This window comes from Armigeres subalbatus, unplaced genomic scaffold (assembly GCF_024139115.2).
Source record: "Armigeres subalbatus isolate Guangzhou_Male unplaced genomic scaffold, GZ_Asu_2 Contig1291, whole genome shotgun sequence".
Taxonomy (NCBI): Eukaryota; Metazoa; Arthropoda; class Insecta; order Diptera; family Culicidae; genus Armigeres; species Armigeres subalbatus.
In genome coordinates, this window is record NW_026942058.1 from 348,550 (window position 1) to 364,337 (window position 15,788).

A 15,788-nucleotide genomic window follows, 5' to 3' on the forward strand; every position below is an offset into this window, starting at 1 on the left:
CTTCATGAAATTAATTCTTGCGTATGTCCTTCATGATTCTATGCTCACCAGACAAGTTGACTCAGGAGTGGCCATTCTAGAACAGGTTCCCCGGGAGCCGGGGTTGGCCAAAATTATTTCTCATTGGAACCCCAACAATATGGGTGTCAAACTTCTTGAAATTGTCTCAAGCGTTTATTTCTTATCTATTTGGGTTCATCAAACAAGTTCACCCCGGATCTCCAATTCCGGAATAGGTTCCCTGAGGAGTCAAGAATGTTCATTAACATTTTCAGAGCTCATTGTTTTAAATCAATTTATCTAGAAGTGTGAGTGCAAAATAAATGCAAGGACCACTCATGGACGCCGGGTGACCAGCAGGAGACCCACCATAAGATTCCGGACACTCGGAGATATGATCGATTCCTGAAATTCTTCTAAACAGATGTAACTTTTCATAAACCGTTTGTTTTTACATTGTCACATCAAAACCAATACATGCACTACTCTTCGATCCTAGGTGGCCTCTGTCTGATACTACAAAAGTTTGTTCTAGAAATTTGCAATCCGTTGTAAAGTAATGTCCAGGGCCATTAATTGACTCCAGGTGGACACTAAGTTATCCTTGAGAAGCTCTGAATCATCCGGAGCAGTGGTTAATTCTTGAAATTCGTCATTTGTTGTGAGAGCAAAATTAATGCAAGGGCTACCTGGTGGTCCCCAGATGGTGCTCCAGAAGTGTATAGGCATCCAGAGCAGTGGTCAATTATTGCAGTTCGTTCTAGAAACTTTCGAAAATCGTTTGTAATAGCAGTATAGAAGCAGAGTCTTTGCTCGCGCTTAGAATCATAGGGGCGTAACTGTATTGATCGACCGTGGAGAGGTTGAAGCAGAGTGATGCGCTTTCAAATTTATTGTAAATATTGCACTCGAGGGGGTGATTAGGAAATCTGGTGTGCAAAAGAAGGGCACTATCATCACATGGTCGCATATGCTCCTGGTCTTTACGGATGACATTGACTACATTGGTAACGATCACAGGGCAGTAGTGGAGGCTTCTGCCCTAATGAAGAGGGAGTAGCCGAAGATAGGCTAAATCACCGACTCTACCAAGACGGAGTACTTGGTTGCGGGTAAAGATAAAGGTAGGCCTATTGGTATTAGTGCTGAGGTAGGGCTTGATGGGGAAGTTGTTGAAGAATTTGTTTATCTTTGAACACATGACATGTGATATGTGACAATGACGTTTTCTGTGAAGTGAAAAGACGTATTGCTGCTGCGAATAGGGGCTTCATGGAATATTGGAAACAAAATTTGCTCTGATTCGTAAGGATGTAAAAAGAGGTGGACCGGAAAGCTTTTGGGGTTTTCGAGCGAAAAGTGCTACGTAAGGATGTAATTCTCGATGGGAAATTAGAAAAAAAAATTGTGGCACAGACGCATAAATCACGAGCTGTATCAAGTGTATAAAGAAGAAAATATTGTGAATCGTATAAAATACGGCAAACTCTAGAGTCTGGTCACTTAGTGCGAATGTCGGAAGAAAGAATAGCAAAAACAATATTCACCAGAGATCCGGATAGAGGCCAGCGACTTCGTGGCTGCTGCACGCGGTGGAATCGGACCTGGGAACCCTAAACGTTTATGAAAACTGGAGGAACATCACCCAAGATTGACAATTTTGGAGCTCAACAATACGTCAGTCAAAGGTTGTTTAGAGCTTCTAGTGGAGTGTCTTCACTTGTCATAAGACGATTTCGAACTATCCCATTTTATTCCACCACTTGAAGTGAATGAACGATTTATTGAAAGTCGCAGCATTATTGGATGTATTGTGGCTATCCGTTTAGATTGCATCAATTATGCTCTCACATTTCTCAACAAGCGATTTCTAAAAACTCACAACTTTCTAGGACGACTTAAAAATTTGCACATCTTCAAAAGTTCCGAAGCTTCCAGATGCTCACCTAACGGCCACACGGTGTCAATGAGAATGAATGATCCTCGAATTGATTTTGATCGCACACAACTACAAAAAAAATCGTAGCTTTTTTGGGCGAGTTTCTAGAATTGATTACCTTTTCGGCTATTCAGGAGCTTCTGGAGCACCACTTAGTGGCCTCCCGGAGTCAACGTTTGGTTCTTGAAATGATATTGCTCTCATTTTGATGCATAAATCGTTTTGTGAAACAGTACGGATTACGAGGATGAATTTAAAAATTGGCCCTTTTCTCAGAATGTTCCGGAGTTCCCGGAAGACCATTAAGCGGAGTTTTGCTCTTACATTCATAACAAACCACTGTATTCTAGGACGATTTTCAAGAATTTGTCTTTACTATGGGTGTTCCGGACATTCAGCGCCAGATGACCAATGGTGGTCAATGCGTTGGTCATGCAATGATTTAACTCTCACAATGCTACAACAAGTAATAGTTTTTAGGATTTCCAGAATTGGCATTACGCTAACAATAGATTTATAAAAAAATCGCAACTTCAAAATATAATCTTCTACACCTGGTCATTTCTCCTGATGTTCCAGAACTTTCTAAAACCACTTAGTGGCCATCCGGGATGAATGAGTAGTCCTTGTATTGATTTTGTTCGCTCATTGCTACAACACTAAAATTCTAAAAAGTCTCAGTTTTCTAGGATAAACTTCCAGAATCGGCAACTTCTCCGGATGTTTCGGAGCTTTCGGTGGTCCACTTAGTTGCCTTCTGGTGTCAAAGGGTGGTCCTTGCAATGATTTGGCTCTCAACACACGGGTTACAAAAAAACTGCAGCTTTCTATTTTTTTTTATTTATATTTATTTATACATATTGAAAAGTATTTATAGCCACTTAACACCCTACGGGGACATGTCCTGCAATGGAAACTATGAAGTCAGCACGTCTGGTGGCTCTAAAACAATCAGAAACACACTGCTGAGGCAATTTCAAGAAGTTTGATGCCCATATTGTTGAGGTTCCATTGAAAAATGTTTATGACCATTCTTGGCCCCACTGGGAACCTGTTCCGAAATAGCCACTCAAATTTTCACACATCTGTTGGAACCAAGATAGTCAACAACAGCCTGCTGTGGAAGTTTCAAGAATTTTGACATCCATATAGTTGGGGATCCAATGAGAAATGTGTTCGGCCAACATTGACCAAACAACCGCCCACCTCCCCGTCCCACCCGGGAAACTTGTTCCAAAGTGGCAACTCCAGACTCAACTTGTCAAGAACACACGTTAGAAATAATTTCAAGAAGTTTGATACCCATATTGTTGATGTTCCCTTGAAAAGTGTTCGTGGCCACCTATGACCCCTCGAGGAACCTGTTCTGGAATGGCCAATTGAAAATCTGCACGTCTGATGGTCCCAAATCAATGAAAATCAACCTGTTGGTGAAATATCAAGAAGTTTGATACCCATATTGCTATTTACCTATCTAAATCCACGATCAGTGTAATCTATGTCCCTAGGGCATGTCCCTAGAAATCCGGATTTCCTGGTGATCCGATGGACCGGACCGGTATAATCCTAAAACAGCATGATAAAGGGAAATTTTTTGAATCGAATGGGCCCAAAACGATCAAAATCGGTTAAAAATTGCCTAAGATAGAAGCATTTTAGTTTCGTGGGTACCCGGGTACCCAGCCGGCCATTTAAAGGGTAAAAAAATGTCGGAACCCCTCCCTCCACCCCTCCTTAATCAAAATTTCAGTTAACCCGTACAATCGATTTTGGCCGTCATTATTGTGGATATGACAGAGTTTCAACCTCGTACTACGAAAATTCATTTAGATATCGCGAATTGAATTTCAAAAAGGTACCCGGGTACCCAGCCGGCCACACAAGGGTTAAGGAGACTTTCAGCCCTAGGCTGGCTCGTCTCCGGTTACAAATATTGAATTAAATTTCCAAGTGCTCTTGAGAGATATGAGAGGGTGATTAAAAAAAGAACAAAGAAAAAGGTCTAAAATAAAACATCACATGGATTTTTTAAATGTTAGGAAATAAATCCGAAGAAAGCAGTATATCAAAGCACTGTGGAAATTTGTGCGGTCAATGATCGAAAATTTGACTTTCACCAATCATTTTTTCACCATTTTTTTTCGACACTAAATACATAAGATAAGAAAATCCCACAATTTCGTGTCTCGAGTTGAAGTTATTAAGGCATTAAGTATTAAAGAAGAAAAATGTGAAAAACACCCTTTTATCGTCAAAAACTTGCTTCACTTCAAGTCTGCTCTAGACAAGTTTTTATAATTTTTGGTCCAAAGTACCTATTGCTTATTCCTCTTAGGGCCGATTTCTTCACCTCCGCTTAGTGCTTAAACCCGGTTTAAACGTATGGGTAAGCACCGCTTAAGAGTTAAGCGGAGGTGAAGAAAACGGCCCTTACACTCATATAAAGAGCATTACCATTTTGAATGCATCCAATCGATGCACAATGGTCGGATTCGTCAAATTTCACGACATAAATCTATAACTCGGAAACCTCAGTGCTAGGGTTTTGACGTCTTCAGAAGAAATGATCTACAAGAAAAGATCTATTTTTGGTGTAAGCTGCCATTAGGGTGGCCTCTTGTGAAATTTTTTTGGAAGTGTATTTTTTTAATCTTTTGAGTTTGGAGACCATATTATTCTACAAAATTGTAGAGATTTTAATTCATTTTTGCTTAATAAATATTTATTTTATCTCATATAGGTAATGTTTCATGACACAATTACTAAATTTAGATAGGGTGGTCCCGAAAAAAAATGTTTTCAGCTTCCTTTCATCAATTCAAAATATTTTCAAAAACTGTCTTAGCATCGCTTCACGGTCTTTGGATAGCGCGTCTTTTGGTTACATAAGATGGTTGATAGCTTCATTTTCAAGCATAATATAAGCAATTTTTCATGAAAAAGTGATATTTGAGTGAGCATTCTACTGCAACTAGTAGCAAAAACATCAATCGTTTTCTGGAAGTCCATCAAATCCATGATATTTCATTTCTCCATCTTTGTCCACTTTTGTTTGATAATCATATTAATTTTTGTATGAAAAATCAGTTATTCAATGGGAAACACGTATACCATATCTCTGATTTTCGCAATATACAGTAGAATCATTCTTTTTCGAAAATAAATAAACTCACATTTTTATTTTGTCCGATCCATTTTGTCTAATTTCGATCCAGGGTGGTCAAAAACATTCAGCGTTTTGGAAAAATATATTTTTAAACTTAATTTCTAAACTACAGGACCGATTATTAATGTTCATGGAATCACATGGTTATTCACCATCGGGTTGTATGGTGCTTAGAAGACTTTAACTTACATTTAAAAAATGTATCTTTGGAGCAGGTTGTAGAAGATCTCTTATTTTTTTATATATTAATAAAATTTGAAGATAAATTAAAGAAATTTAAGCTTGTTGTCGTTAGAGACCCTCACATAGAAACTGCTAGAATGAAATTGTTCTGCGAATTAGCCATTAAAAGTCAACTTGAAGTTTATGGTTTCGTATTCATGAGAACACCTTGAAAATCGGTCCAGTAGTTCAAATGTCATGGTTGAAAAAAAAAGATTTTTTCGACTACTTTTCCACACGAGTTGATTTAAATATTTCAGATAAAGAACAATTCTTTGTGGGCTTTGTGACCGTGCGGTTAGCGACGTCAATGACGACGACGACGAATGAATACATATTTGATTGAGATAACTTTTTTTAAATCACCTAGTCATTGCTGTGATTTTAAATTCTTACATCGTAATGCCACCCTAAACCATTGTCACCGAACCGAACCGAACCTATACCGTACTTCACCGTTGGATGAAGGATTTCAGGTTTATATTTTATATTTCTTTTATATTTCTGTGAAAAACCATGAGAAAGGACCATGAAATGTCCTCTTCTACTGAATCCTCTGGGGCAACAAAAAGGTCTTGAAATCAAAGTCGTCACTGTTCCATTTTATTTCCATGACTGGATACATGGACGAAAACGGATGATCGTTAGAATCTCAGTCTCGTAACACATGAAACACGCTCGCCAAGTCGTTCTGTACCTAGTCAGCCCACTTCGCTCGCTGCGCTCCACGTCTTTTTGTACCTGCCGGACCTAACGCAAACACTATATTTGCAAGGTTCCCGTCCGGTATTCTTGCAACATGCTCTGCTCACCGTACCCTTCCGGTTTTAGCTACCTTGTGGATGACTAACATGTAGGTTACTTCGACCTGGCAGCCAAAGTACCAATACCACAAGAGTCAAACCGGTGTTGGTGATGAAACAAAACATGCACTACAACATGATGCATGAATTATGGTCAATTGAAGGTTCTTGAGAAAAATTTAATTTAATGTGCTCAACTACAGTATCTTCTTTTTCATTGGCATTACATCCCCCACTGGGACATTGCCGCCCCTCAGCTCTCAGCCACAGTTATTAACTGCGAGGTTTCTAAGCCAAGTTACCATTTCTGCATTCGTATATCATGTGGCTAACACGATGATACTTTTGTGCCCAGGTAAGTCGAGGCAATTTCCAATCTGAAAATTGTCCAGACCGGCACCGGGAATCGAATCCAGCCACCCTCAGCATGTCTTGCTTTGTAGTCGTGCATCTTATCGCACGGCTAAGGAGAGCCCCCAACTGCAGTATATTAGACTGAGATTTGAGCCAAATGTCCTACTGTTTTTTTTAATACGATGTTCCATCTGGTTTAGATAACTTATGCTTAAATAACGTGTTCTTTCTAATATTGTCCCGATAGGTAGGTAGGCAGCCTGGTAAGAGTGTCAGTATAAAACGCATTCCACAATTGAAAACTCGTGATTCAGGATTTCAATTTCATACTTCACTTTTATTTCGTTTATCTTGGTAATATCCTTCGGATCAATGCCGACTAGATGAACTTCAATGTTTTCTACCGCTTGAATGTCAAATTGAATGAAACTCACGCCGCCATTACCGTGCGCAAAATGCTGGATACCATTCATCTAGATATAGTTAGGTTGTTCCAAATGCCTAGGCTATTGTATAAAAAGTTCAAATCCAACTGAACACGTTGGTACGCCATGTGGTTGGGCTACAAGTAAACAGCATTGTGAACTGCAACAATGAAGTCTTACTACTTGTGGGTGCTACAGCTACATATATACGTGGGTAGGGAACACCGAACTCGAACCGACTCGCAGATCACTCTGACTGCCACGTGCCTGAGCTTGGCAAGACACGCGGTCTCGGTGGCGAATATTTTTATACACTTGCACGAAACCGTAGGCTTGTGCTGGTTTCACGAAAGCACTTCGTTTTCATCATCATCACAACTGTCATCGGCATTCAGGCTGTAATGATGCATTCGTAGGGTGGATGGATCTGGATCATAAGATGTTTTCCTAACCATTGCGCGTGGTTGGAGAGGTTAGATAATGAAATTATCATTTTTGCAATTCCAGATCGTAATGAAGGAACGATTCAACGGTCAGAAATACTTTATATCGAACAAAACAAAGCACTAATCTTCCGTTTTTATAAGCTTACAATGCATGCCAAGTACTAAAATAATACAAAAATGAAAAATAATCCATCTTATTTTCAATTGATTCATATAGGACGTACACCCCCAGACATAATTATAACGTCAGTACTGACTTTCATTCAAAGTGGTCGTATTTGTGGTCAGTCTATAGAATAAACATTTGGCCAAGCAATATTTCAAGGAATGTTGTAAAAACGATAACTAATGCATAGGCTTCTTTTACTATCGGACCTCAGTTTTTCTCCTCAAAATTAACCCGTTTCGAGTATCCGCTAGACTTAAAAACTGTAAGACGATGCATACACAATGATGTGAAAAAAAGTTGTTCATTTCCGCATCACATAAATCCTGTACAACCCGTTTGAATCTTAAAGCCCGTGTTAAAAAAATGTGTCAAATAATCCCAACGTAAAAAATGAAGATATGCGGAATATCATGGAAAAACAAAAATCATTCGTTTTTGGCAACATAAAAATATCGAGCGTGTCACGTGGTCTTTATCTACAAAACGCTTATTATACCGGTACCATCCATAATTCACACTGTGCAAATAGAACAACTACAGTAAAGGGGCTGTACATAAACCACGTAGACTCTTGAGGGGGAGGGAGGGGTTTCGAAAAAGTCTACGTTAGTCTGCGAAGGGGGACGGGGGGTATACCAAAAGTCAACGTAGACTTTTTTTTGGATAACAATTTATGCAGCAGCTTTGTGGGAAGTTAACTTGTTTGATTTTAAAGATTTTTATTTTTTTTCTGGACCACGGCTTGAAACTACCATGGATTTCACCCGGAAATTCTTCTATGTTGAGCAGGAAAATTCTCCGAAGTGTACTATAAAAACTTCTATTTTTTCTATTTTTATTTTTTTAAATTTCCACTCGGATTTTATTGCACGATTTTCGGCAGGAACTTCTATGGAAACGACAAGTGATTCTTAAGAATTTTCATGGGAAATTATGTCGTATTTCAACGGAAAATTCTTTGGAATTTACAAAGGAAGCATTTTGGAGTATCAAAGAAAAAGTCATTTGAATTTCCAAAAGACATTCTTTAAAACTTGTAAGGGGAAATCTCCGAAATTTCCGCGAGAAACCCTTCAGAATTCCACTGTAGATTTTCTAGAAAGTACCTGGGAAACTTTTCTTAATTTCAGTAGATTATTTGCAATTTTTGTAAGAAAGTCTTTACAATTTTCACGAAATATTATTTGAAATTTTGACGAGAAATTCACCAAAATTTCAACTGAAAATTCTTAATAATTTCCATCGAAAATTATTCGGAAACTCTTTGGAATGTGGAAATTGCTCAAAATTTTAAAAAGATTTTTTTAAATATTGTATTAAACCATTCTAAAAATCCATGGGAAATAGTTCGAAATGTTCGTTTAAACTTAAAATTACCTCGGGAAATAAATTTAAATTTTCACTGTAAATTACTATTAACGGGAAAACTTTTGGATTTCAGAAGGAAATTGGGATTTCAACAATGGATTATTTAACAAGATATTGCATGGAATTTATAAATATTTATAACATTTATTATATTATTAAAAGCATCGAAATTTTCACGGAAAGTTCTTTGGAGTATTATCGGGAAACTTTAAAGGTTATCAATCAAGAAATTCTACGATATTTCCACGAAAAACTAATTGGAATGTTGACTTGGTATTCTCGGAATTTCAACTCAAAATTTTTCGAAGTTCTGGCGTGGAGAATTATAGTTCAGATGCGTTACAGATTTGAGGCAATGGCGAGCCTATGCAAAAGTTTTTTTTTGTCTTTATTAGAGAATTTATGCAAAAGTGTCGACACCGATGGCACACACCTCTATGAGGAATCGAGTTCAACAGAAATTAAATTGGATTTGAGATTTGGTTTCGGGAGCTATGGACAAAGGATTAAATTTGATTACGTTTCAAATTGATTTTTGTTTTGTTGGATTTTGTTCAGTTCAATTTTGTTATGTTTGAAATTCGAATTTTATTGTAATATTTACATACTGAAATTGATTTGAATAGCTAAAATGCTTGAAACGTGGTTGATCTCTACATTTTTAATATCGCATATGATACTTTGTAAAATTTAGAAAAGTCTACGTAGACTTCAAAGGGGGGAGGGAGGGGTTTCGAAAAAGTCTACGAAAGTCTACTAGGGGGGACGGGGGGGTTTGAAATTGCTAAATGTCGGTCTACGTGGTTTGTGGACAGCCCCAAACTAGAATTATCATGCGCTCAACTCGATGTTCTATGCTCCTGTCTCCGAATGTAACCATAGTGTGTGACCATGCGTTTCCACTCTCCATGTATGTTTATTGTATGTATTGCTTTCGTATGGCGAATCAAAGACTATTAATTTAAAAAAAGACGTAAAAGAAACTTACAAAAATATTGCCTTAAGGCTCCCCTAGACCTAAGCGACAACTAGTCGCCGCGATTCTATCGTTGGGTCGCTGCAGGCAATGTTCCATTTACGCTTCCATACCAACGGCGACAGAAACGCAATCGCCAAGCGATAGAATCGCGTTGCGATTGTCGCGTTGCATGTGTTTAGGGGAACCTTTAGTCTTTTGGTGTTCCTCACACTCACAGTGTTGAACTTTTTAATATGGGATGTTCCAAATAGGAAACGCATATAACGTGAAACCAACAGATCCAATTATATTACTTCATAAGTTCTGAACAAAGCCTAACATTTATGTGTACATATGTAAAAATGTGAATTTTAGCTAAACTGATCACATAATCACAAATAGCATTCCAAACCAACAAACTGGATCAATGGATTTTTTGATCCTGCAGTATTCTATAAAAAGTGCTTAGTTAGTGCTTTGTTGAAATGAATAGAAATACAGACAATACATTAGCGCTATTGTGAAATGAGGAACAAATTTGACTAGCTCAACATTTTTATGTATAAAATGCACGTCAATGAACAATACAAAATTTCCTATAATTACAGCATCCTAGATATTCATTCCATAAAGCTATTTGAAATTATATTAAACTTGTTACCTGATCATGGGTTGTTACGAGACGTCTCCACGTCCTAATTATTCACTTATTATACAACGCCTAATGGCAATCGCCACATCCAGCATAGACGCACAAATGGTTCATTTGAACAATGTCCAGTTTTCAGAACATTCACTACATGTTTTTCCACAAATCACCATAAAACATCTTTATTCAGTCCTGTTACCAAACACAAACTGTCATTGTCGCAGACAAACGGCTTTCGATATTATGTTTTGCATTGCAAATGTACTCAAAAATTTACACAAACTTACGCAACCTGCCGTAGATATAGGAACAATTTGATGATTCAACAAATGAGCATTACATAAATGCCTCGATTTAATCAGAACAATTTTTGAATACATTACATGTTGTGAACCCAATTTTTTAAATTAAAATGCTAAAAATGTTCTATATTCAATCTACTAAAAACTTTTGATAATTTACTTTGGATTATTCACTCAGAAAGAATTAGGTATATAACACGCCTTGAAAAATCGAAACATTATTGTAAGTAACCAAATCATTCAATTAATTTTAATTGGCGACAATAATAAAATTTTATTAAAAAAAAAAGCTCTTCTGCTGCCCACCTTGATATCCTTAATATCTCCTTCACTAACTATCTTTAACAAACACCTTTCACGTCCGAACCGGATCAGATTCTAACCGATACTGACTGCCCTTTGAAACCCGGTGTTGTCGGCCTGGCAATTCGTCCCCGTCGTCGAGTCATCGCCGTCATCATTTCCATCATTGTGCCCGTTGTTGTTGTTGTTGCTGCTGTTTGAATTCAAAACAGACGCGCATTATTTCCCTGCGATCTCCTGCCCGCACGCTGACGGAAGTGTGGTGGGTGGAAAATGGGTGAACAGGGCAGTGAAAATCACCAGCGAACGCCATGAAACACGACGAATTCAACGTGACTGGCAGCGAGCGACTACGCGACAGGGATAATATTGATGATGAGACCGATGCCGATGGCCATGTGTGCTCGCACGTTCAGATGGTCGACGACGGTGCGGCGCGGCGGCGATGGGTTAGGTCATAACAGATTAAGGGAAAACGGTGGAAAATGCACGAGTTGAAGGTATTGACATATGTGAATCTTTTGGCGATTCACTGCGTTTTACCATGGTATTATTGACATCTTCTGAAAGTAGTCATCCTCTATAATAGTAAATTTTGGGTTACGTATGATTAACATGCACGTGCGCTGGGCACGGCAAATGCTGGGTGAAGCGTACCATTACCCGGGCAGAAGCCATGAACAGAATAACAAAACATGATATGGACTTGATTGATATAAGAGATAAAAGAACAGGCAACAATATCAAAAATTTGCACCGAAATATCATTTAAATATCAAGATATGCTATGTATAAGAACAAACTAATGGAACATGAAATTGATCACTTATTACAAATAGCATAACTTGATCTCATAATGATATTTTAGTGCAAAATATTGATATTATCGTCTGATCTTTTATCTCTTATATCAATCATGTCCATATCTCATTTTGCTATGTTATCAACATTTGATATTATTGAGCTATTTTCGTCTACTCGGGTAGTACTTCGCGTACCTGAAGGAATAAATTAGACCCCATTTCGCGGTTCTTAGCCTCTTACCCAGAAACTCCTATCCCTACCTTCTCGTGGCGCTGACCAGGATACAAGCAACCTTAGGGAAGATCGGGTAACCAACCCCGGTGGGAACTATAGCCGTATGCTAACAGTGAAGGAGGGACTTGCTTCTTTCTGGAGGTGCAAATCTGATCGAGCGTCTGTTCTCCATGTTAGGAGCGGCTCACAATAGCGCAACCCTGTTAAGGTCACTCCTGACGGAATCCAAGTTTCAAAATGCTCGCGTTTTCGGGGGCACACCACTCGATACGGAGGCAGTGCACAACTGTCTTTTTTGTTGATTTAGCTTTGCTGCATCGCAGCATGCGTGAAAAAATAAAAATGACAGTTGTACGTTGCTTCCGTATCGAGTGGTGTGCCCCCGAAAACGCGAGCACTTTGAAACTTGGATTCCGTCAGGAGTGACCTTAAGGTAGCCTATCGAAGATTCTACAGTTACCAAAAAAGGCAAAAGTGGAGCAAACGGATTGATTCAACAGCAACAGACCCGGCAACAAATAAAAGACAACGATTGGAAGGTCGGATCTTGGAACATGAGAACTTTGAATGAACCCGCACGTGTTGGGCTCCTGGCTCGTGAGCTGCAGAAGGTCGGCGTGAGTGTGGCAGCAATCCAGGAAATACGGTGGCCCAGAACTGGAGAACGTGAATTGCGGGCGGTGGATCCCACAGCGAACACTTCATTCAAGGTAGAACGAGGAGTTGGCTTCATGGTGATCGGGAAGCAAATGAAGCGTGTTATCCAGTGGAAGCCGATAAGCGACCGCATTTGCGTGTTGACTATAGCCTGATCAGCATCTATGCGCCAACGAACGATAAGTGTAATGACGCGAAGGATGAGTTTTATGAGAGCCTTGAAAAGGCCTACGCAGAGAGCCCAACACACGATGTAAAGATTGTCATCGGGGATGCAAATGCGCAGATCGGAAGAGAAAGTTTCTTTCGCCCTGTGATTGGTACGGAAAGTCTTCATTCCGCTACCAACGATAATGGTCTGCGACTTGTAACCTTTGCTGCTGCTAGAGGGATGGCAATCAGCAGTACCTACTTCACACGTAACAATATCCGCAAACACATCTGGCAACATCCGAGTGGAGACACTTGCTCGCAGATAGACCACGTGCTGGTCGACGGACGACATTTCTCGTATGATGTAGATGTAAGGCGACTTTCCAGCGTCATGAATTCACGAATCAACAGAACGATGCGTTTCAATATCCAACGCTTGTCAGTTGAAGGATTTTCTGAACAGTACTACCAGAAGCTGAACGAGCGGATAGGAAATGCCAGATTGTGGGAAAATATCCACGAAGCTCTACAACAGCTCAGGAAGTGTTAGGCACTCCACAACGACGCCAACGAAATGGTTAGTTTGATGAGGAGTGCCAGCGAGTGACGGACGAGAAAAATGTTGCTAGTGGCTCGTACCCGTTCCAACAGCGAGCGGTACAGTGTAGCAAGAACAGAAGAGAAACGAATCCACCGCAGAAAAAAGGCAACACGAAGTGAGTATGATAGCTGAAACGCACTAGAACATGGATAGAAACGATATGCGAAGGTTTTACGCAACTATCAATGGCGCGCGGCATAAAACTGCGCCAGTGCTCGCCATGTGCAGTGACCGTGAGGGGTATTTGCTGACAGACAAGACTATGGTGGCAGCCAGGTGGAAGGAGCACTTCGAAGATTTGTTGAACGGTGAAAATGGTGTATTAAGGTGTATTAAGGAACAGGATGGACATAGTCGGCGACGGTCAAGCTGTGAAACCACCAACGCTGGACGAGGTTAAGAAGGCTCTAAACGAGCTGAAAACAGTAAAGCTCCTGGGAAGGGCGAGACCCGGTTGAGCTTCTCAAACACGGAAGTGAGCAGCTGCATAAATCAATCCACCACATTATCCAGAAAATATGGGAGGATGAAGAACTGCCTTCCGTCTGGTTGGATGACCTCATATGCCCCATCTATAAGAAAGGACACAGGGAGGGTGTGCCAATTACAGAGGGATCACTCTTCTGAGCTCGGCGTACAAAATCCTGTCGCGTATCCTGTTAAACAGACTGAGACGGCTTGAGGAGTCCTTCGTCAGCGAATACCAGGCAGGTTTTCGTGAGAGCCAATCAACGACGGATCAAATGTTTAGCCTGCGGATGATCCTTGATAAATTGCGGAAGTACAACTTGCAGACTCACCATCTGTTAATTGATTGCAAAGCAGCGTACGATTCAGTGAAAAGAAATGAGCTGTGGCAGATAATGTCTGAACATGGTTTTCCGGCGAAACTGATTAGACTGATACGTGCAACGCTAGATGGCTCGAAATCAAACATTCGGATTGCAGACGATGCCTCAACCTCGTTTGTGACCTTAGACGGATTGAAGCAGGGTGATGCACATTCGAATTTATTGTTCAACATTGTACTCGAGGGCGCTATTAGGAGATTTGGCGTGCAGAGGAACGGTACTATCATCACACGGTCGCATATGCGCCTAGGCTTTGCGGACGATATCGACCTCATTGGAATCGATCGCAGAGCAGTAGTGGAGGCTTTTGTCCCAATGAACAGGGAAAAGGCGAGTATAGGCTTAACCATTAACTCTACCAAGACAAAGTACATGGTGGCAGGTAGAGATAGAGGAAGACCTAGTGGTGTTGGTGCTGAGGTAGTACTTGATGTGAATGTGTTTGAAGTTGTTGCAGAATTTGTTTACCTTGGAACTCTTGTGGCATGTGACAATGACATTTCCCTACAACGACTGCAAAAAATAAAACGTGTTTCCATTTACGTCCTACGATACCACATTTGGCGACGAGGAGCAAATTATTGTGAATAAGGATAAGTCTTTGTAGCCGCGCATCATACCGCACAGGCCTTCCTTGGCCGTCATGCAAGATGCACGGCTACAAAGTAAGACCATGCTGAAGTTGGCTGGATTCGATTCCCGGTCCGGTCTAGGAAATTTTCGAAGTCCTTCATTGGACTTTCAAAGGAATATATGGAGTTTCCCAAGAATTTTCTGGATTTATTTCTCAAAAAAAATCAAATTTTCCATGAAGGATGAATGTCCAAAGGAGTTCTTGAAGAAATTCCCTGGGAATTGATGAAATAATTTTTAAACTAGTCGACCCGGCAGACGTTGTCCTGCATAGTAGGCGAAAATGTGCGATGAACTGCCCATGCAAAATTTCCATACGAATATTAGTTTTAGTTTTTCACGATTTACTCAACTTAACTAATAATTTTAGGCTGGGGAAATATCATATAAACCCGTCGGAAACTATAACGAATGTTTGTGCTGAAGAAATGAAAAAAATCCATCCAGTCGTTTCCGAGTTATGCGGATACGAACACAGACCATTTCATTTTTATATATAAAAAAAAGAGAAGATGAAGTACCGTAGGAGTTTCTGAAAATATTTCTAAAGGAATTTGTGGAAGATTTCCCTTAAGAATCCTTTGAACAATTTCTGAACGAATTTCCCGAAGAATTCCTTACGGAACTTACTCAGCTTTTCCTCTAGAAATTTCCGAAAGAATTTGTCAGAAGTTAAAGAAATTCGATAGAAACTCCATGAATAAAATACGTCAAATAATAAATTACGTCACTGCACGAATAAATTACGTCA

The 15,788-nt window shown here is 39.7% G+C and overlaps 1 protein-coding gene across 1 annotated transcript in view; it reads right to left on the reverse strand.

Moving 5' to 3' along the window:
- Window positions 1-11,253, reverse strand: part of LOC134202581 (cryptochrome-1-like) — a 48,088-nt gene extending 36,835 nt beyond the window's left edge. The window contains 1 exon segment of the mRNA XM_062677598.1: window positions 11,108-11,253. The gene's annotated coding sequence lies outside the window, so the exon portion shown is untranslated.
- Between the last annotated feature and the right edge of the window lie 4,535 nt (window positions 11,254-15,788).